The following is a 22,500-nucleotide window of genomic DNA, read 5'->3' on the forward strand; positions in this document are numbered from 1 at the left end:
TATGGGTCAATAGGCCGGCTGCAGTTTCCTCCATTCTTATGTTCTTATGTTTCGGGTTCGCCATTTGCCATTAGTTTTATTTCAAATTACAATTATGTTTTGTGACTTTGTAATTCCACACAATTCTGTTGTTGAAACTAGTTTAAACTTGAATGTTAAGTTAATACTAGGTTTAATGATATACTAGTCCTGAATTTCGGGGCTTCCCCAGCACCCTTAGGCGCAAGTAGTCTTACCTAAGTTGCTAATACTAGTTGTATCGTACAGCTATTGTGGTTTTAGTTTTATTTAGTTCAGACTGATTTTGACACACACACACACACACAGACAGGTGACAGACACAGGTGTTGTCTGTGGTGAGGAAGGTGCAGGGAAGGCAGGGTACGAGGTCGATGGTGCCCATGCCCGGGTACTTAACATCTAGGTGTACAGTATACTTCACTATAAAGGTCTTGTGTCAACCAGAGTGTTGCGTCTTTCTTAAGCATTAACTGTTGACGTCTTGTGTAGGATCTGACTTAGAAACTCCCTGAAGACCTCTGTTGGTGAGAGACGCAGAGGGTGTGGAGAGGCGACACACATACAGTATGTTACCGTCTGAAGGACGAATAATTCACCTGTACGTGGGTGTGTGCTTGTCACACAACATGGGTATTCACTTTTTGTTTATATTAACGATTCATTTTATTTTCAGATAAATTATTACACATTCATCACAAGACGAGGGACGGTGTGGTGGCAAACCTCCAAATAATCTAAACAGCCGTTGGAAGAATTATTAATCAGTTTAGAAGCAGGAAATGTACATAAGCAGTTAAGTAGCGGACCACCTAAAAGTTATCAGCAACAATCGTCCAGGCTCTCCTCTCTCTACCACCACCACCACCTGCAACCTCTCGTCGTGTGGATGAGGTCAGTGGTGAGTCTTGTATGTGTGAGTGTTGGATTAACCCGTATATTATTTTAAGTCACAAACTAACCTGTTAACGTTTATTTACATTGATATTAAGGACAGTCGTGGCCTTCAGGTACAACATACAAAAAACAAGTACTGACTACATTAGCCAGTCAGCACAGCTTCCAAAACAGTGTCACCAGAATAGCATCAAGGGGCTCCACGCACTAGCGTCGACTTGTGTCATGTGCCAGCCTCAATTCTCTAACTGGCCCGCCTTCACTTGTACAGTTTCCTTATTCCATATTTAACCCAACCTAAACTATGTAATGTAACGTACTAACTTACCTAAACCAACGTAACCCCACTAACGTAACCTATCCTAAACTAACGTAACCTAACACTAACGTAACCTACACTAAACTATAACGTAATGTAACGTAACCTAACACTAACGTAACCTACTAAACTATAACGTAATGTAACGTAACCAAACGTAACCTAACCTAACCTCCCTAGGTATAGCGTTTGGGTGCTTTATCATAATGTAGAATAAACTAACTGGTAATCATCAGTTGAACCTAAAACAGAACTTTATACAGATATTAAGATTTAATAATTGATTTAATGATATATAAATCTTTTTTAATAATATTTTGTAAATCTCTATTAGTGTTTTGGTCTCGCTGTAGAATGGAGTCAATTTGCTTCGTGAAAACTGAAGAGTAATATTATGGTGAAAGAGCGTAAGTATTAACAAAGAAATGAAGACGAAGTGAAATGACAATATTATACAAGGGAAGAGGTGAAGGGAAGTATTACATTGCCGTGCCTCCATATTTCTCTCTCTCCGGAAAATAAAAATATAAAAAATGTAATAACAGAAAATACAAAAAGAAAATGTCTCATAGTTCATTTTAATACTGAGATGGTCGACTCTAGTTACAAAATATGCGAGAAGTAATCATTCCTTGCTGGTCCTGCTGTTGTTTATACATACTGTACATGGACAACAGGTACGGATTACTGAACAGACGTGAGTGATTATCTGTTTTCATTAACCAAACAGACAGACACAGAGACACAGGTGTACAGTATAAATCCAACTCTCTTTCAATTAATATGAAATAGATCAAGATTAATGTTGTATTAATTTAGTATTTAAATGTGATAAATTATTGTCCGTGAGGCAGCGTGACGTGTTAGCAAGAAGCGACACTAATAAAAATAATTCGGCTCAATATTCCCCGTGGAGATAAAAGACTTATAACGTTATCTTATCTTTCATATGCACCAGACGGTTTACTGCGATCAAAACACGTGAATTTTTGTGTTGCTTGTTCACTTGTCTATACCTGTTTGCAATGTGTGTGTGTGTGTGGCAGAGAGGGACCAGTACGATTTATCGACATTTTCTCCGACACGTTCACAACACCTCTAAGTAATGGCACCAACCAACATGTGTTTTAACCACTGAATCTTCACACGCCTGCCATCATCTCTAAGGATAAGTGAACTTACACAAGAGTACTGTTGACTGATATACTCGGAAACTTTAGTGATATTTGTTTATTTTCGTTAATGTTTATGTTAATGTTTTATTGCGCCTCAACAACTATGGTCTTTAAGTGCGTAACAAGTTTAGTAATTACACTCTTCTATTAACAGTGAAAAAGCCGCTATCTTGTGTTTTGAATCTAAGAACATAAATACTGTACCGATGCTCATTTGTTTGTTGTTATCACCTGTTGCTGGGTTAGTTCCTGCCTCTCATCGTTGTTGTTCACTCTTCATGAATACAAGATTGAGTGAGTGATGACCACGAGACCTGTATGATCATTATACACGACCATACACCAGTGCCAGATTTAGACCTGTGGCGGCCCATGGGCAGCCTCTTTGTGGAGCCCCCCTCTTATAACTACCCAAGAGGGTGGGGTGAGTGAAGGAGCCTAAACATCTGGGAGTTCCAGGGGCGTTGTAAGCCGGGAAAATTTTGAAATTTGAACACTTCTTTGGAAATTTTTGAAGCCATATGCAGTTATATTAAAGATATTAAAATATACGGTTCATAGGGAAAACCAGGTATTCATGAATTTCAAGGAGTAGCTAGCCTAATTTCTATCACCCTTCTTGCTGAACATAGTTTTACGTGATGGACAAGATAAACATGAATTTTAAGAATGAAAATAAAAGTAATCAATGAATAAACAGATAAATAAAATATTGTAATATGTAGAGCCCCTGGGCAGCTGCACTTGCCCACTCTTGAATCCGGCCCCTGCTATGCATTACCTCACTCATCATGGGTCATGCATACACACTGCACGGACTTAATTAATCCTGGGTTTTGTCCATATACCTGAGTATGGTCATGGTACACATAGCCTCAATTGATCATGGGTCATACATAGTTGCTTTTGGGTTATGGGTTAAGTGATCATGGGTCAAGAGTTAATTAAGTGGGTGTCGTTCATGTACTTATTCAGACATTTAAAATCCGCCATGCAGCAGCAGGAGGAGGAACCTTCACCTGCCAGGTATGCGTTAATAACTAATAATTAAGGACACATTACCGGTAACTGGTGTTAAGGTCGAGTTGCCAGGTCGGGATAATTCAGGTGTATTTATATTGATGGATAATAAGTGATGAGATATTAAGACTTAAGAGACAGATGTTAGCGCATGTATGGCAATATACAAATACACCATTAGAGATAATTAATAGACCCCGTGTGTATTACCTCACTATAAGAGATTCATACCCCAAACAGGCCTGGGTGAGGTGGTGCAATGAGTTGACCTTTAATAATGATGACCTGACCTAAATTCAACCGCAGGTCAGGTGGGCAGGTATACCTCGGGCAAAGCACATCAGTGGTTTATTTTTTTACACCTAAAGTTGTTCTGGTTAGTGATGATGAGGTACTGTGGCTTAACGCTAGTGAAGGTGAGGAAGAAGGGGGGAGAGAGGTGAGGAGGAGGGGAGAGAGGTGAGGGAGGAGGAGAGAGAGGTGGGAGGAAGAGTGAGAGGTGAGGGAGGAGGTGAGAGGTGAGGAGGAAGGGAGGAGAGGTGAGGAGGAGGAGAGAGGTGAGGGAGGAAGGGGGTGAGAGGTGAGGAGGAGGGAGTGAGAGGTGGGAGGAGGTGGGAGAGGTGAGGAGGAGGGTGGGAGAGGTGAGGAGGAGGTGGGAGGTGAGGGAGGAGGTGGGAGGTGAGGAGGAGGGAGTGGGGAGGTGAGGGAGGAGGGGGTGGGAGAGGTGAGGGAGGAGGAGGGGAGGTGAGGAGGAGGTGAGGTGAGGAGGAGGTGAGGTGAGGGAGGAGGTGAGAGGAGGTGAGGGAGGAGTGGAGGTGAGGGGAGGAGAGGTGGGGAGGGAGGGTGAGAGGGGTGGGGAGGAGAGAGGTGAGGGAGGAGAGGTGAGAGGTGAGGGAGGAGGGGGGAGTGGGGAGGTGAGGAGAGGTGAGAGAGGTGGGGGAGGAGGTGGGAGGTGGGAGAGGTGAGAGGTGAGGGGAGGTGAGAGAGGTGAGGAGGAGGTGGGGAGGTGAGGAGGAGGGGGTGAGAGGTGAGGAGGAGGAGTGGAGGGAGGTGAGGGGAGGAGGTGGGAGAGGTGGGGGGGTGGGGAGGTGAGGAGGAGGGTGAGAGGGGGTGAGGGAGGGAGTGGGAGAGGTGGGGAGGAGGGGGGTGAGAGGGTGAGGGAGGAGAGAAGGAGAGGTGGGGGAGGAGGTGAGAGAGGTGAGGGAGGAGAATGAGGGAGGAGAGTGAGAGGTGAGGGAGAGGTGAGAGGTGAGGAGGGGGTGGGGAGAGGTGAGGGAGGAGGTGGGGAGGTGAGGGAGGAGGGTGAGAGGGTGGGGAGGAGGGGGTGAGAGAGGTGAGGGAGGGAGAGGGGGTGGGGAGGTGGGGAGGAGAGGTGGGGGAGGTGAGGGAGGAGGGAGTGGGAGAGGTGAGGAGGGTGGAGAGGTGGGGGAGGAGGAGAGTGAGAGGAGGTAGGAGGAGGTGGGAGGTGAGGGAGGTGAGGTGAGGAGGAGGTGAGGAGGTGAGGAGGAGGTGGGAGGTGAGGGAGGAGTGAGAGAGGTGAGGGGAGGAGTGAGAGGTGAGGGAGGAGGTGAGAGAGGTGAGGAGGAGGGAGTGAGGAGAGGTGAGGGAGGGAGGAGGTGAGGGAGGAGAGGTGAGAGGGTGGGGGAGGAGGGTGGGGAGGGTGAGGGAGGAGGGTGGGAGGTGAGGGAGGGTGGGGAGGAGGGGGTGAGAGAGGGTGGGGGAGGAGGTGAGAGGTGAGGAGGAGGTGAGAGAGGTGAGGGAGGAGGAGTGAGAGGTGGGGAAGTGGAGAGGTGAGGGAGGTGAGAGGTGAGGGAGAGGTGGGGAGGTGAGGAGGAGGTGAGAGAGGTGAGGAGGTGAGAGAGGTGGGGAGGAGGGAGTGGGGGGTGAGGGAGGTGGGGAGAGGTGGGGGTGGGGAGGGTGGGGGAGGAGGGTGAGAGGTGAGGGAGGAGAGGGAGTGGGAGGGTGGGGAGGAGGGGAGGTGAGGAGGTGGGAGGTGAGGGGAGGAGGGAGTGGGAGGTGAGGAGGAGGGAGGTGAGGGAGGAGAGGTGAGGAGGTGAGGGAGGAGGTGGAGAGGTGAGGGAGGAGGAGTGAGGAGGTGAGGGAGGAGGAGTGAGAGAGGTGAGGAGGAGGGTGAGGAGAGGTGAGGAGGAGGGAGTGAGAGGTGGGGAGGGAGGGGGTGAGAGAGGGTGAGGAGGAGAGGGGTGAGAGGTGAGGGAGGAGTGAGGAGGGTGGGGAGGAGGGTGGGGAGTGGGGGGAGGTGAGGGAGGAGGGGGGGTGGGGAGAGGGAGAGGGGGTGAGGGAGGAGGTGAGGAGGTGAGGGAGGAGGTGGGAGAGGGTGAGGGAGGAGGTGAGAGAGAGGTGAGGGAGGAGGTGGAGTGGGAGGTGAGGGAGTGAGGAGAGGTGAGGAGGAGGTGGGGAGGTGAGGAGGTGGGGGAGGGGAGGTGAGAGAGGTGAGGGAGGAGGAGAGGTGAGGAGGAGGTGAGAGGTGAGGAGGAGGAGTGGGGAGGGTGGGGGAGGAGGGTGGGAGGTGGGGAGGAGGGTGAGAGGTGAGGGAGGAGGGTGAGAGGTGGGGGAGGAGGGGTGAGAGGGGTGAGGGAGGAGGGTGAGAGAGGTGGGGGAAGGGGGAGTGAGAGAGGTGAGGGAGGAGAATGAGAGAGGTGAGGGAGGAGGAAGGAGGTGGGGAGGAGGGGAGGTGGGAGGAGAGGAGTGAGAGAGGAGGAGTGAGAGAGGTGAGGGGAGGAGGTGAGAGGGGAGGGAGGAGGGAGAGGAGGGAAGAGAGTGAGAGGTGAGGGAGGAGGAGAGAGGTGGGGAGGAGGGGTGAGAGGGTGGGGAGGGGAGTGGGGAGGTGAGGGAGGAGGTGAGAGGTGGGGAGGAGGGAGTGAGAGAGAGGTGGGGAGGAGGGTGGGGAGAGGTGAGGGAGGAGAGAGGGAGTGAGAGGGTGAGGGAGGAGGGGGTGGGGAGAGGTGAGGGAGGAGGGGGGAGAGGTGAGGGGGAGGTAGAGGGAGGAGGAGGGGGATCCACGAGGCACTGCACATCACCCACGTGTTCACTCCTTGTGGTGGCCGTCCTGTCTGTCAAGGGGTCGGGGGATTGTATTATGTAACCCTCTCCTATGTAACGACACACACACACACACACACACAGCTGCTATGACACGTAGTTGCAGCAGGAGTAGACGGCAGTGTTCAGTTGATGGTTTCAAGGGTGGTGACTTTAATTAGTGGTGTGTGTGTGGGTGTGTGAAGTACGGGGGAAGGGGGTCATCCTGCCAGTGCTTATGACGTTGACGAGGAAGGATGAGTGAAATAGAAATGTTAAGGCTGAGGACTTTCAACGAGAGCCACACTTAGTTATTGTAGCGTAGATGATTACAAGACTCCACCCGCCGTCAGCAGCGAGGGGGTTAATGTACGGGTGAAGGGACAGGGAGAAAGAAGGTAGTGGTGAGAGGTCAGTCGTGTTGTGTGAGGCACCTGATTCTTGGAGGTGTGGGGACGTGGGGCGCAGTTCTTTACACAGGTGAGCAACACAGGTGGACGGAGAACATCAGAAGGTGGCGAGGTTTGGTGACTCAGTTGCTGGAGACGACAGGTATCTTGGCTTTTTCTGGCAGGTCATTTTAAAGACTTTATTCTGGTGTTTTCTTTTCGAGAATTATTGTTTCTTTCGCCTCATTCTTTTCCATTCCACACTTTTTTCCTCTACAACTGTTGAACTTCCGGCATCTTAATTCAATACGTAACCAGATGAAATTCCTCAAACCAGACCCTTAACTTACCTGGATTACGATTCCTACTCAAAACATAAACAAACATGATATAAAAATTATAAAGTCAGCCTCTAAAATCAGCATAAAAGGAACAAAATGAGGTCAAATGTAAAATAAAATACTGCCACTTAACTCAGCTCATCCATTTACCCTGTGAAGTAATGCTGAAAGAGACAAGTTTTTCAACACAAAATGTCGACGCACTTTTCACTGGCTGGGGTGGTGGGGGAGGGGTAAAGGTGAACTCTTAACTCGGTCTGGTCAAGGACAACACCCTCCTACCTGGTGGACTCTTCATCAGGTATAGGTCTGAACAGTTGATATGAAATCGAGCAAAAATATACACAAACACGACCTCATCACAACAACAAAATTTAACCATTTATATAACAATAAAATATGAGGGTGTTGAGGCTACGAATTCAAGGTAACAATGCAATTAATTGTAAACAACATATTAAGAGAAGAAACTGATTTGGTAGGAAGGAAAATGAATTAGTTTTTGTTTTGTTTTTTGTTTTCACGTGCAGAAGGTCGATGGAGGGATATCAAATGCTCGTTTTAGTGAACAAAATAAAAGTATGTGCTAAAAAATCTATCCAATCTAACACAGCTGACGTGTTGCCTTTGAGGTGTCCTTCACATCATATTCTTCCCTTCGTTGCCCTTTCCTTCATTCCCGTTTCCTTTCCTCCCCTTCCCTTCCCTTAATTTCCTCTCTTCCTTTTCCTTCCCATCTGGAGCCAGCAGTAGATTATGGCAAGGGAGCAACGATTGGTTAGGCAAGGACACCTTCCTCAAGAAGACCATACCTTCACCCAGCCTCTCTCTCTCTCTCTCTCTTTTATTGTATGACTGATTCGTGCAGTAAGTGAGGAGAGACAGAAATATTATCGTACGAACTTTAGCGAATATCACCCCGGTAAGTATCTGACCCCAAGGCAGTATGGTGGTCGTCGGCACAAGCAACAAACGCTATACAAAAACTGGTCGATATAAGCAATAAATATTGTATATAACTGGCCGGTATAAGTAGCTAACACTGTACAACATCTTATACCGACCACTTCTGTAGTGTTTACTGCTCATAGCGACCACTTTTGTACAGTGTGTGTTCCTTATAGCACCACTTTTCTGTAGTTTTTTGCTTACTCCGATTACATCGTTCATGGACACAGTCATCATCACATCATCATCATCATCGTTTTACGGCCATTTTCCAAGCTTGTGTGGGTTAGTTATCTGATGGCAGCTCTCCATGCTGCACGGTCTCTTGTAATCTCTCTTGTCAGGTTTCGACCTCTAACGCCATTCCGTACCTCTCCCCATTTCATTCTTGGCCTACCCCCGGCTCTCCTCCCCTCCACATTAAGGTTCATGCACCTCTGTTCCTATTGGTCTCATCCATTTTTCCACGTACCTATACCATCGCAGTATGCCTCTCCTCAACACTTACCAGCCGCCCTCTTAGCTCTTAACATGGCCTCCTAGTTTCACATCACACAGCCACCTCACCATACTGATTTCAGTTCGCTCAAGTCTATTTATGTCATCCTCTTTAACTGCCCATGTTTCACTGCCATACAACATCACACCAGCTGCATACATTCTTCCTTTCACGCGGAGGGAAGGTCCTCTTGCCGTCAATACAGGCAGCAACTCCGTAAACTTCTTCCAGCCACTTCTGACTTTTGCAACTGAATTAATGATAAGGGTTCAGCACTGTATCATCGACACAGTCCAGTTTGTGTGGGTACACAACACTTAAAGTCAGCAACGAGATATCCCGCTCTACTCCAGTGCACCTTACAGGCGCGTTGCATATTACCGAGTTGTTGCCAACACCTGTCTTGCAGACAACACATTGTTATTTTCCACTTTCTACCACGGGTCCCTCGGCAACACTTACCAATACATTACTTTTGTTTTCGCCACATTCACTCTCAGGACCTTTCCCACTATTCCATCCATCAATTTCTTAAATTTCTCCACTACCTCTGTTGTCTGACCCCCACTACCTCACGCTTAGTAGTTTATCTACAGTATATATAAATTTGGAAAATATGCAAAATATACACACGTCTACTGCATGTGTTGATGAATCGTGTTGCAGAGTTACCAGTGAGGCTCCGACTTGTTGCAACTTGCTGTTTTATAAAAGCAAGGTTACTCAATTGCTATTTGTGAAGGCCCAGTCACACAGATTTCGTAAGTGGCAAAAGTTCGGATGAAAGGCTTCGTTTAAAATGACGTAAAATGTGTCGTATGTTAGTTTAAATAACATAATTGAAAACAAGAGAGAATTAAAAAATACTACTAATTACAGACGTACTTTTTTTTTTTTTTTTTTTAGAGAGAGAGAGATAGACGCTGGGGACCGCACGAAAGCTCGCCGCTGTCCGGTAATTGAGTAGCCAGTTATATAGTATTTAGAGAAAACGAAAATTTATATCTCATTAGAATAAGCATCATCGAAATATTCAACTAACTTTCACCAATTTTGTCTTTAGAAAATAATATGAAATTCCGTTATTTGACAGCTAAAACAAAAAGTTATTAACTGGTAACTCTGTACTAGTGGTCCAGTGGTTATCAGACGCATTTGACGCCACAGACATTCGGGCCACAGTGTACCCAAGCTGTTGTCACCTTATCCGAATGTTTCCACGGAAGAAACACCAAGACGATTGGGATCACCTGAAGAATCGTCACCCCAGAGTTTGGCAGGGTGACGAATCTTCAGGCGGCAAAACCTGGGGTGACCATTCTTCAGGTGGGGTCAGGACACTCCATGGTGGTTAATCTTCAGGCCTAACCTAACCTAACATTACGTAACATAACGTAACGTAACCTACCCATTGTAATATGCATCGTATATTTTGGAATATTAAATAAAGTATTTTGTGTTTAGTATTGTGTATTTTGCAATAGTTTAGTTATATATTATGGGCTGGGGTGATGAACCGTCAGGTGGAGCGGGCTGGGGTGATGAATCGTCAGGTGGGGCGGGCTGGGGTGATGATTCGTCAGGTGGAGCGGGTGATGATTCGTCAGGTGGAGCGGGCTGGGGTGATGATTCGTCAGGTGGAGCGGGCTGGGGTGATGATTCGTCAGGTGGAGCGGGCTAGTGATGATTCGTCAGGTGGGATGCGCCTGGGGTGATGATTCGTCAGGTGGAGCTGGGCTGGGGTGGGGTGATGATTCGTCAGGTGGAGCGGGCTGGGGTGATGATTCTTCAGGTGGACACTCTGGGGTGACGATTCTTCAGGTGATCCCTGTTTTGTTATTATTTTTTTAGTTTCTCTTTAAGATGAATTTAGCTGATGATATTTATCATCTTAAATTACGAGAAAAGATTGGACCATTACAGCCAGATACCGGCGAGCTAACTGATAACGACGGAGAAATGAGCAATAATCTGAATATATATTTTTCAACAGTTTTCACCACCGAAAATTTAAACATGATACCCGAGGCACCGATTCTATACAGAGATAGCGAAGAAAACAAACTAAGCGAGATAGTAGTGACTAGTAACGATGTTAGTAAGCAAATAGACAAACTGAAGCCTAATAAGTCACCTGGTCCCGATGAGATATTTCCCAGAGTATTAAAGGAATGTAAGGAAGAGCTTAGTATGCCCTTAGCAAAGTTGTTCAACATGTCATTAAAAACAGGTGTAGTACCAGAATCCTGGAGGATAGCGAATGTAATACCGATTTTCAAGAAGGGGGATAGATCACTATCCTCTAACTACCGCCAAATCAGTCTAACATCAATAGTAGGTAAATTACTAGAATCAATTATTTCAAACTCTATTCGAAACCACCTGGAGAGGCACAAGTTGATCAATGATTCTCAACATGGCATCACAAGCGGGCGTTCATGTCTAACTAATCCATTAACATTCTTTTCATCAGTTTTCGAATCGGTGGACGAGGAGCACAATTATGATGTGGTATATCTCGACAGAGTCCCCCACGAAAGACTAATTAGAAAGGTAGAAGTGCATGGCATCGAAGGTAATGTCCTTAAATGGATTAGGGCGTGGTTACGGGACAGGAAACAGAGAGTGAGCATAAACGGCACTAAATCTCATTGGAGCAACGTCACTAGTGGAGTTCCCCAAGGCTCAGTACTTGGACCATTATTATTTATTATATACACAAACGACATAGATATCGGCATAGACAGCAACATAAGTAAATTTGCTGATGACACTAAAATAGGATGTGTAATTAAATCTGACGAGGACTCTGCAAAACTACAGGAAGATCTAAACAAATTTTTCGAATGGTCGGAAAAATGGCAGATGAAATTCAATGTGGACAAATGTAAATTACTCAGTATAGGAGATGTAAACAGGGAAACCAGTTACCAGATGAACAACTATGCCATTGTGAAATCCGACTGCGAGAGAGATGTAGGAGTAATGATAAGTAGGAATCTTAAGCCAAGTAAACAATGTGTTTTTGCTCGTAACAAGGCTAATAAAGTACTTGGGTTCATACAAAGGAGTGTTAGTTACAAGACTAGTGAGGTCATCTTAAAATTATATCTAGCGCTTGTGAGACCTCACCTGGATTATGCAGTTCAGTTCTGGTCACCGTATTACAGAATGGATATAGAATCATTGGAAAGAATCCAGAGGAGAATGACAAGACTAATCCCGGGCATTAGGAACCTTGAATACAGAGACAGGTTAAAGCATCTTAATTTGCACTCCCTCGAGAGACGTAGAGTGAGGGGCGATATGATAGAGGTGTATAAATGGAAGTCAGGGTTAAACAAAGGGGACATTACAAAGGTACTCAAACTGTCCAACCAGGAGCGAACTCGTAACAATGGTTTTAAATTAGACAAATTTAGATTTCGGCGTGAAATAGGTAAACACTGGTTTGGAAACAGAGTAATGGATGAATGGAACAAGTTACCAAATATCATCATTAACTCGAATACGCTGGATAGCTTCAAACATAGGTTGGATGCTTATATAAGCAATAGGGGTTGGGTATAAACGGGACTGCCCAGTATGGGTCAATAGGCCAGCTGCAGTTTCCTCCGTTCTTATGTTCTTGTGTTCTTATGTCAACACCTGTGTACGAATTACTGCACGACGAGGCCTACGTGACCTCACACAGGGCAAAAGACCAGCCCAGGCCATCAACTGTAAACTATAATTTGTATGTTCAATTCATGTTCCTTTCCTTTTTAGTTACGAAAGCTTTTGTTAAGCGAGCCAACCACTCCATGGCTTTGTATGTAATAAGTCTGTAACCGCCATTTAGGCGGTTAAAGGAATATTCAGACTTGTGACCTTGAACTCGAGCATTATAATTCGGTCAAACCTGTTGAATACAATTAATTTTAGTATTTCATATAAGTCATACATAGGCAATCATACATAAATGTTTAATCCAATATATATTTACATAACAATCATAGCTAGGTAATTAGTCTAATCTTAACACTTACAATGAGTACTTAATTTGTCATATTTGTATGTCGTCACAATGATAAACGATGCAATGTACACAGTCTACCTGTGTACACAACAAGTACAAGTTAAACTTACGTGTTGAAAGTCTTCAGGAGAAACAGGTTAGGTGTTGGCACTATGATGAGGATAGCTACAGTGAGGAAGCTGTGCCCTGCCCGGCACACATGTCAGGCAGGCTATTCAAAAATCGCTGCGTCGGGTTGTTATACGCAAACAAGATCATTACACCACCCAACACCTCAACCTACTCTGTGTCTCTCTCTGCCTCCATCTCAACACTATATATATATATTGTATACGGCAGGCACACCCAATAAACATGACATGACTTACAGCCTAACATAATGTGTGTTTATGTGTCTTCATACTCAGTACCGCTTGCCGTAACAAAGTCATTTCAGTCCAATGTATAGTTTTCAGCCTTTGGGCTGCTAAACTCTTTCAATAAACCGTTAATTGCCATTATTATTATTATTCACACACACACACACACACACACACACACACACACACACACATATATATATATATATATATATATATATATATATATATATATATATATATATATATATATATATACTTATCACCTAATAATTAAAACACCTAACCCAACCTACCCTTCCCTAACGTTAGGTGAAATAAGCTGGTTGGGGTGCTTATTCTTCATATGATCCTCTGTATGTATATTAACAGCCTTGTTACCGTGCGCCATAAAGTAACACAGGTGAGAGGAGAGACCAGAGCCACGGTGACCCTCCCAAGGTCTGTTACCAAGCAGTGTTACCAGTCTCTCTACCACCTTCATTTGAAATACTGAAACTGTGTAGTCGTTATACAGTATAGCGGCTGTTACTTTTACTGTCATTGTTACTGTTATTATCTTACTGTTACTGTCACTGTTACTGTAATTATCACTGTCACTCTTACTGTCATTCCTTACTGCCACTGTCACTGTTACTGTTATTATTTCTGACAATTACTCCTACTGTCACTATTCAGTCACTGTTACTCTTACTGACAGTTACTCTTGCTGCCACTGTTACTGTTGCTGTCACTTACTGTTACTCTTACTGACAGTTATTCTTACTGCCACTGTTACTGTTGCTGTCACTTACTGTTACTCTTACTGACAGTTACTCTTACTGCCACTGTTACTGTTGCTGTCACTTACTGTTACTCTTACTGACAGTTACTCTTACTGCCACTGTTACTGTTGCTGTCACTTACTGTTACTCTTACTGACAGTTACTCTTACTGCCACTCTCACTCTCAAAGACCAAGAGTAGACTATACATTAAACTACGACGATAAATGATCTAATTAACTAGACTGAGATAAGATGACTATAATCACTCAGAGATCACCAGAAGATTAGACACCCCAGCTTACTTCACCTCAAGATTAACTATATTAACTCTAGGTTTAAATGAGGTTTAGATTAGGTTAAGTTAGTTTAGGTTAGATTAGCATTATGGAAGTGATTTTTCGGGTCAAATAAACTGGGGTGTCTAATCTTCTGGTGATAGATCTTTATACCTCAATTATATAAAGTTCATGGTTGTTAAGTTACATTAAATATCTTTATGGTAAGATTTATTGCCGTAAACACCTGTAAATAAACACCTGTCATTACAGTTGGGGAGTGACAAAGATCGAGTGCAGTGTCGGCAATAGCGTCTCTTTCTGGAGTAACGACACTGCCGCCCTGTGGGTCGTGAGGCTTATAGGACCGACGCTCGCTGACTTATCATTTATTACAGTAAAATCCTTATTAGGTTTATCGATACAAGTTCTGCCACTAATTACTTTGTTGTGTGTACGTTTGTAGTGTTGTGTGTTGTGTTGTGTTGTGTTGTGTGTTGTGTTGTGTTGTGTTGTGTGTTTGTTGTGTTGTGTGTTGTGTTGTGTTGTGTGTTTATAGGTTGCTTTCGTTGGTTGTGTCCTGTGTTTGTTGGTTGTGTGAATGTTTGTTTCGTGTTTGCCTCTGTCTACCCAGCAGTAATTGGGGACCTGGATGTTAATCGATTTGTAAATCATATTCCGGGGTAATGGTTAGCCAGTGCAGTTGGCGAGTTGTCCGGTCTTCTCGGACTATTCCTTGACACTGGGTCATGCAGCTCGTTAACACAGGGTGTGGTTGTTGTGTTGGCGACAGCTTCTACATCTTAAACAAATTCACGCCTAGGTGGCTCTTGGGCTGGCCACCCACGTTACACGAGGGACAACCATTATATTATATTTGTTGTGTGTGTATTTTTTGTATCATGTTTTCTCTGTTGTGTTATGTAATAAAAGTTAATGTGTCACGTGTGTGTATGTTTAGTATGGATGAATAGGAATGAGGTCACAGGAAAAAATCACAATTTATTTTATTTGAATACCATTAACAGGTTAGGTTAAGTTAGGTTAGGTTATGAACATTTTCTAACTACTGTAGACCTAACTCTCATCTGCCTCTATTTATACACTGTGACTTCATACATTCGTTGCTATGCTATGCGTGTATATTTGTAGTGTTGTGTATATCATAGGCAAATAGGCATGCATTATAGTAGCAGTAGTGATGATAGTACCTGTAGTAGTAGTAGTAGTAGTAGTAGTAGCTTCTGCCCCAACTCCGACAACTGCTGCAGATATTGACTATGAGGCTACTGTCACTGAATGCCGCATAGATCTGCGGCTCAACTAATTTAACACAGATAGGATAGCTACTTATGTATTAGGATATTTAATATTAAGGTAATAAAATGGTGGCGAAGGTGTGGCTATTGCGGGACGCTGGAGGCCACGTTAAAAAAAAAAGTAGTAGTAGTAGTAGTAGTAGTAGTAGTAGTAGTAGTAGTAGGTGTGAAGGGAACAAGATCTTCTGCCCCTAAACCAACAGCAGTGACAGACAGGGACTATGAGGAAACACTTTCAATCGGCCTTATGACTGCGACTTTTTTGGCCAGAAATGAAACCTACTGTACATGTATCTAACTGACTCAGCGAGGGTATATAATTTTGTATTAGGTCATAAAATGTGTAGAGTTGTTGTAGTAGTAGTAGTTAGTGATGGTAGTACCTGTAGTAGTAGTAATAGTGATGATAGTACCTGTAGTAGTAGTAGTAGTAGCAGTAAGGAACACATCACCAAAGACAACAACAGCAACGGAGAACAGCGCCAAGAACAGCATCATCCTCTGCCAACAACACACACGAGAAAAACAAAACACCTACCACCACTGTCTCTACCACAACTACCACTATCACCAACACTACCATCACCACTACTTCCATCAGCACCACCATAAATATCACCACCGCCATTACCACTACCACCACCACCGCTATTAACACTACCACCACCACTGCCACCATCATCACCATAACCACCACCACCATTACCATCATCACTATCACCATAACCACCACCACTGCCACCATCATCACCATAACCACTTTCGTCATCACCATCATCACTATCACCATAACTACCACCACACCATTAGATTCACTGGCACCATCTTCGCCATTTTTCACCGTCAGTTTAGGGCCAAAAACAAAATTCCTCGGTTCAGCGGCGACCTTAGAGGAGCTCTGGGTACCCAGCCCCCCGCTGCGAGGACACGTGGCGATGACGTCACCTGTTGCTCGGCACTACTGCGTCATAATGTTGCAGTGTGGCGTCACAGAGGAGACATGTCTTTGCCCAAAACACACACACACACCTTCAGAAAACCAACGTAAACAAGCCAGAATAAGGTATTGTTCTGTATGACCTGAGAGGGTAACCAACAGGGGTCCTTGGTGGTTAGCTCAGTAAACAAAACAAACACAAGAAGATAAATAAACAGGTATTAAGAGCTCGTTTGACCACAGGTACACAGTGCAGGTGACGCCAAATACTAAGGTGTCAGGTCATCGCTAATTATATTTTCAGGATCATTTGGAGATTAACCCCCTTTCTTAATTCATCTCAAGACCTAACCCCACCTAACCTAATCTATCCTCATCAAACCTAACCTAACCTAACCTAACCTAATAGCATCAGTGTGTTTAATTATCAGAATACAACTTATAATAAATTAACGTTACTTTGTTTTATTGGCAAAATTATTTCATGTTTGTCTGGTTCTCAAAAGCATAATTTAATCACCCTCCTAGCTTATGTCACCAGATGGATAAACCGTGTAAACACTACCTGCCTGGGGTTAGTCAGATTAAATTAGATTTTTTTTAGTTATGTTTGATTATATTAGGTAAAGTCAGGATAGCTTATTGTTTTAGGTGTTTAATCATCTGGTTAAAAGAGGGCGCTAAGCTTCATGTGATCCGTTGTCTTAATAGTTAATTATCTTACGCTCAGTTGTCTAAAATGTCGTCTTTTTTAATAAAACATAAAAAAATAGTGAAAAACAAGAACAATTTCTAGAATTTTTGTCATTTTCCTCATTAATAAACTTGGGGGTTACATATTATTATTGGTGCCCGTAAGAGAATTGAGCCAAACACCTCCCTATCACACTCTTCCCTCAGGTAACACACAACTCACCCACACCCTCTTAAATTCCCTCACAGACGGTGCTTATATCATTAATATTCCAGACAGACTCCAGTAAACTTCTACGCCGTCACTTCAAGGTCACCACGCCTATGGCTCTACATTTTAGCGAGTAACATGTTGAGTCACCAGAAGATCAACCCCAACGCTAACGTAATGTAACGAACCGTCCGTAACCTAACATTAACGTAGTGTAACTTAACGCTAACGCAACGTAACCTATAGCCTGGTGTCTCTCACTCAACACTCAACATCCTCACATATACCTCACCTGTCACCCTCACCAGATTACCCAAACTGGTTAACTGGGACGCGCTAGGTTAGTAAGGGGGGGGGGATTATGTAAGAAAGAAAGACACACACACACACACACACACACACACACAGTATGTCAATATATGTTTGTAGTGTACTCAATATGTAACATAGACCAACATGAAATATACCCGTTATACTGTATTGATCAATGTAATATACAGTTATACTCAGTAAATCAACAGTGAGTTCATCTAATATACGTCTATTAATTAACTTATTCATGAGTATTTTTATGTCATGAGTTTCAGTGTTATTGATGTGTTTACGTCCACACACACACACACACACATATTCTGGTGCGTTGTGTGTGGTGGCAGGTGTGTTGGCAGGTGTATGTTGGCTGGTATGAGGTTGATAAACACACAGGTACAATATGCAGCTGAAGGTTAACTAGAGTATAAGCAGGACAGGTGAGGGTATGATGTGTTTATGGTGTAGTTCTGCCAGTCGCCACCAGTGGGCTCTTGGGTCTTACCTAAGTCTTAGAGGTGACATTTATGTAATCACTGATAAAAGTGGCGTTAATTAATTGTTTGAAGGTTCACCCCCTACCTTATTTCATATGAATATTAACCATCATAACGCGTTGGTTGGTTCGGTTAGGTTAGCTTTAGGTAAGGTTGGGTTAGGTTAGGTTGGGTTGAGTTGAGTTAAGAGACAACTTTATTCTTGACGTTTTGTCCAGTTCTCTGTGATCTTGTGTTTACTTTATTACCACGTAACTCACTAGGATAGATTAGTTTGAGCGTGGTTAGGTTAGCGATAGTGTAGACCCGATTAGGTTAGGTTAGCGCTAGGGTGTTTATTCATCAGGTGAAAGAACTGGGGTGCTTAATATTCAATTGATTCTTGTCAGCTCTCCAGCATAAATGTCCCCAAAATTCCCCAGCATTTATATACTTAAGTAATATAAATGTTTGTATACCTTCCCATCTTCGTCCTTGTCACCTCCATTATTTTCAGGTTCTTTCTCAGCAATTTCGATATTTTCCCTCTTGACCTACATTTCTTTGTTTTCCTCAACACAGTCAATGTTTACACCACCCCTACCAACACACCCAGTTTCTCTTTCCTCCATACTCACCTTTCGTGACACACATACTGACGACTTGACATGATGTTTGGATTATTTTCACTTTTATCTCCGCAGTTTTCAAGTATTTCTTTCTCTTATGCATTCATGGAAGAGTTGCCCTCTTGTGTGTGAATGAATGGAGGCTAGCCCGGTGTGCCGAGATGAAAATGTTCTGGTTATCCTAATCTAACCTAACCTAATCTTTAATTCCGAGGAGTAATCTCAGCACGCCTCAAGCTTTCAATGATGCTTTGATAGAACTGAGCATGTCCAGATTTTTGTTTTTAGTATTATACAATCTCACACGCCACACCAGGTGACGTAGTGTTGGTGACACACAAAGTATGAGCCAATAATCACGATATGGAGATGGACAGAAGGATCCGGGCGTCCTACTTAAAGGTTTAAACCCTATCAAGTCACTATGCAACTACTTCCCGGGTGGCTACTCGCTATACCTTACTTCCTGACAATGTACAGGATTACGATGAACCTTAAACTAGATATTTATATTACGTATAACAACAGTGACACCAGGAAAATGAACACATCACTTATACAGTACTTGAGCGAGAGAGATAACGTACAGCCTCCTTCGGTCTACATAAGTGCCCTCTAGCAACCTGTGGCCGAACTAAATTAAGTATAGGGCTTTCTACAGTTTTTGTAATATAATCTTATTCTATAGATAAGGTTAATTTACTTCAATATATGGTTATTTTAACAGTTAACATTAACATATACACACGATAGTAGGGAATATATACCTAAACGTTGGCCAATAATAATCAATGTCATACAACTGGTGAGCTCGGTGCGGTAACAAGGAAACGACCACTTTACCTGAAGTTGTTTAAGTTGCCAGTATTACTATATACAGTTAGTGAGGACCTCGGCAGTGCGACACTGGCAGCTGAGCTGCTGGGGTTGGTGTTTACCTTGATTCGGTGATGATGGTACGAACGGTGAACAAAGCGGTGGAAAGTTTTTACATTAATCATACACTACACCCTTTGTACAGTTCTTTGAATAACATGAGCATGGGTGAGTTAATTTAGTGTATCATTATATACTCACAAGAATTATTCTTTGTTTCACGAAAATTTAGATGAATTATTACAAGAGTAAGAGGGTGAAGGCTTCCATCTGATGCATACCCAGGACGTCATTATGTTGGACATCGCCTATTATTGCGTGTTCTGCTTTAGTTAATAATACTTATTATAATACTGATATTATTATTTTTGTTGTTAAGTAATCAGTGAGTTTTATTGACTAATATTTTAGTATTTGAGAAGTACTCTGAAGTAATCAGTGAAGAATATTGAGTAATATTTTAGTTGCATTATATTGAGACATATGCGTTAGTAATCAGTGAGCAATATTAGATAGGGTCGAGAGTAAGAAAAACAAAGGCAGGTAACCACCCAATTAGGATTCGCAGTAAAGATAACGGTACTATTGGATCAGACGGCTAACACCAGGATGCGTTATTTGATTTCGTTCATTTTTTTCCACAGATGTTCTTTGGATGATATTAAGTTAATAGAACGACACGACAATACAAAGAACCTAATAGAGCCTGATCTAACCAACCAAAGAATCCTACCTAACTTAACCTAACTTCCTAGCCAGGGGCTCCGATCCCCGTACCCCCAACCATATTAAACAGAAAGTACTTATTTTGGTATCTGGTACCAATAAATTCAACTTTGTTGAAACGTCATGGTATAATCTTAAGTTTTTTTGTGAACGTGAGGGTACAGTGCACTCGGGCCGAACAGCGGTTGTAAACAAACACGTCACGCGGTGACTCGCCAGATTTTTCGGAGGAGAATTTACGGTAAATACTGTAAATAATCATTTCTTCGTGTACCAAGCACATAGAGACTTTTTAGTGTTTTACTCACTACAGGTGATTTATGATCGCAGATAAAAAAAAAATACCTTTAGTAGATTCAGATTTCAGATTTGCCCCCGAGGGGGCTAGTTTATTGGGCACCCCCTTACATCCTGTGCAAGGTGAAGCGCAGAAGCGTTTACAGCGCCCAACAGGGAAGTATGAAAAGTTCATACTTGCCTTTATGACTCGTACATTAAGGGCGTAAAAGCCTGAAGGGTCATAGGTTTTGTCAAGTTACATAAAGTGAGAGAATGATGAGAGTGTGGGGGGAAAGTTCCCGGTACATTTTATCTGTTTATGGCAAAGAGTGGCAGGTCCCTAATAATGTCAAATGCCAGGCCTGTGACTAGGAGGGATAAATACCTTTAGTAAAAAAAAAAAAAAAAATATTGGTTTGATTACTTAATATCATCCAAAGAACATCTGTGGAAAAAATGAACGAAATCGAATCACCTGTTCTGGTGTTAGGCAACCGGTCCAGGATTACCATTTATCATTAAGTTATCATATACTGTATTGTTATCACCTGTTATCATCTATATTTCAACTCCAATTGGATATTGATCTGAGACATAATCTGAAGTGGTGTGGTGTGGAGTTTTATGCGTTATATTAATTGTCTTCTGCTGCATTGTGTTTTCTGTTGTCTTAAGCGTTGTCTGTTATATTGTGTTGTCTGTTATATTGTATTGTCTGTTATAGTAAGTGTTGTCTGTTACATTGTGCTATCTGTTGTCTAAGTGTTATCTATTACACAGTATTAATTAATATGTTGTCTTAAATGTTAAGCATTATCTGAAGTATTATCTGTTAAGTAATATCAGTTATTTTACTTGTCGAGAGCTCGTAAACATAAACTCAGTGTCGACTAGTCGGAGTCTTTAAATGTTTTCTGGCGCTTAAGTTCAGTGCTAAGTTTCTTGATACTGTACATGTGTGTGTATGTGTTGATTGGCAGCATGTACTGTACAATATATGAAGTTCGTGTGTGTCTGTGTACGTCCGTGTGTGTTTACATGTGTGTGCTCAACTGCTCATGTGTCGTATACGATATATCATAACCACTAAGTATGAAAACTGAACGTATGAAAGTCTGCGTAAAAGTTTCTGACACGATCAAAATATTAATCACAGCAACTCGGGAACTGAGACCTTAAACACAGAACCTCACTACGCTTCTTTATGTAACATTATCTCTCCGTAGAACTAAACCAAGGTACAGCTTTAGAGAAACACTGATACAAATAAAAAAATGTATAATGAGGTTGTACGCTGGACTCGTAAAACGAAAATTAAATCCTTGGTGCAATATTTCCGGGTGATGTCTTGGGCATAAACATGGCGAGATTTGACTAAAATTTTAGGGAATATAGAATGAAAATACATGATGGCTTTTAGTAGATGATTTCTGGCTCCGAAATCTTAAGAAGAAACGAGGAAAGACGGGAAAGGGAATAGGGAGAATGAAGTGAAGGAAAATCGTATTTATCCCACGAACTTTTCATCTAAGTTTCAAGACAAAAGAACGACGATAAATTGGATTTTGGTCAGATGAAGGACAAGTAAACAACTAACAACAAGGGACTGTATGACCCAAATCCTCCCCCACCCTCGACAACAAGCACAGACCGACACTTCTTAAATAGAACAACCATGACCGAAAAGTTTGGTAGACATTTGGCATTGGGACACCTGACAGTATATCTTGGCTGAGGTGTAGCGTGAGCGCCTCTTGTCAACACAACGGCGGCTTCACCCTCGTTACGAGTTGGAGGTGTCCGTTTTAAGCATCTGTCTCATAGGATAATCGGTTGATCGAACAAGGAGTTCTGGGGCACTTTATACCCAGATCACGTTGTGGCAAATTATTTTGTTTACCCTAAATTAAATCGTACCCAACATATATTGTACTCTAATTCATATAGTGCTCAAGGCATTTCGTACCCAAACCAGTTCTCAA

The 22,500-nt window shown here is 43.1% G+C and overlaps 1 protein-coding gene and 1 long non-coding RNA gene across 5 annotated transcripts in view; one reads left to right on the forward strand and one right to left on the reverse strand.

Annotated features, from left to right (window-relative positions):
* LOC121878201 overlaps positions 1 to 22,500 on the reverse strand; it is an 89,591-nt gene that overhangs the window by 24,778 nt on the left and 42,313 nt on the right. The gene's annotated exons all lie outside the window — the stretch shown is intronic.
* Positions 19,523 to 22,500, forward strand: part of LOC121878202 — a 58,238-nt gene continuing 55,260 nt past the window's right edge. The window contains exon 1 of one of the 2 annotated variants that reach the window (XR_006091102.1): positions 19,523 to 19,593. This is a non-coding gene — a long non-coding RNA (uncharacterized LOC121878202). Of the gene's footprint in view, positions 19,682 to 22,500 lie in introns of both variants that reach the window. The other variant, XR_006091101.1, reaches the window with a different exon arrangement.

Source organism: Homarus americanus, unplaced genomic scaffold (genome assembly GCF_018991925.1).
Source record: "Homarus americanus isolate GMGI-L3 unplaced genomic scaffold, GMGI_Hamer_2.0 scaffold45562, whole genome shotgun sequence".
Taxonomy (NCBI): Eukaryota; Metazoa; Arthropoda; class Malacostraca; order Decapoda; family Nephropidae; genus Homarus; species Homarus americanus.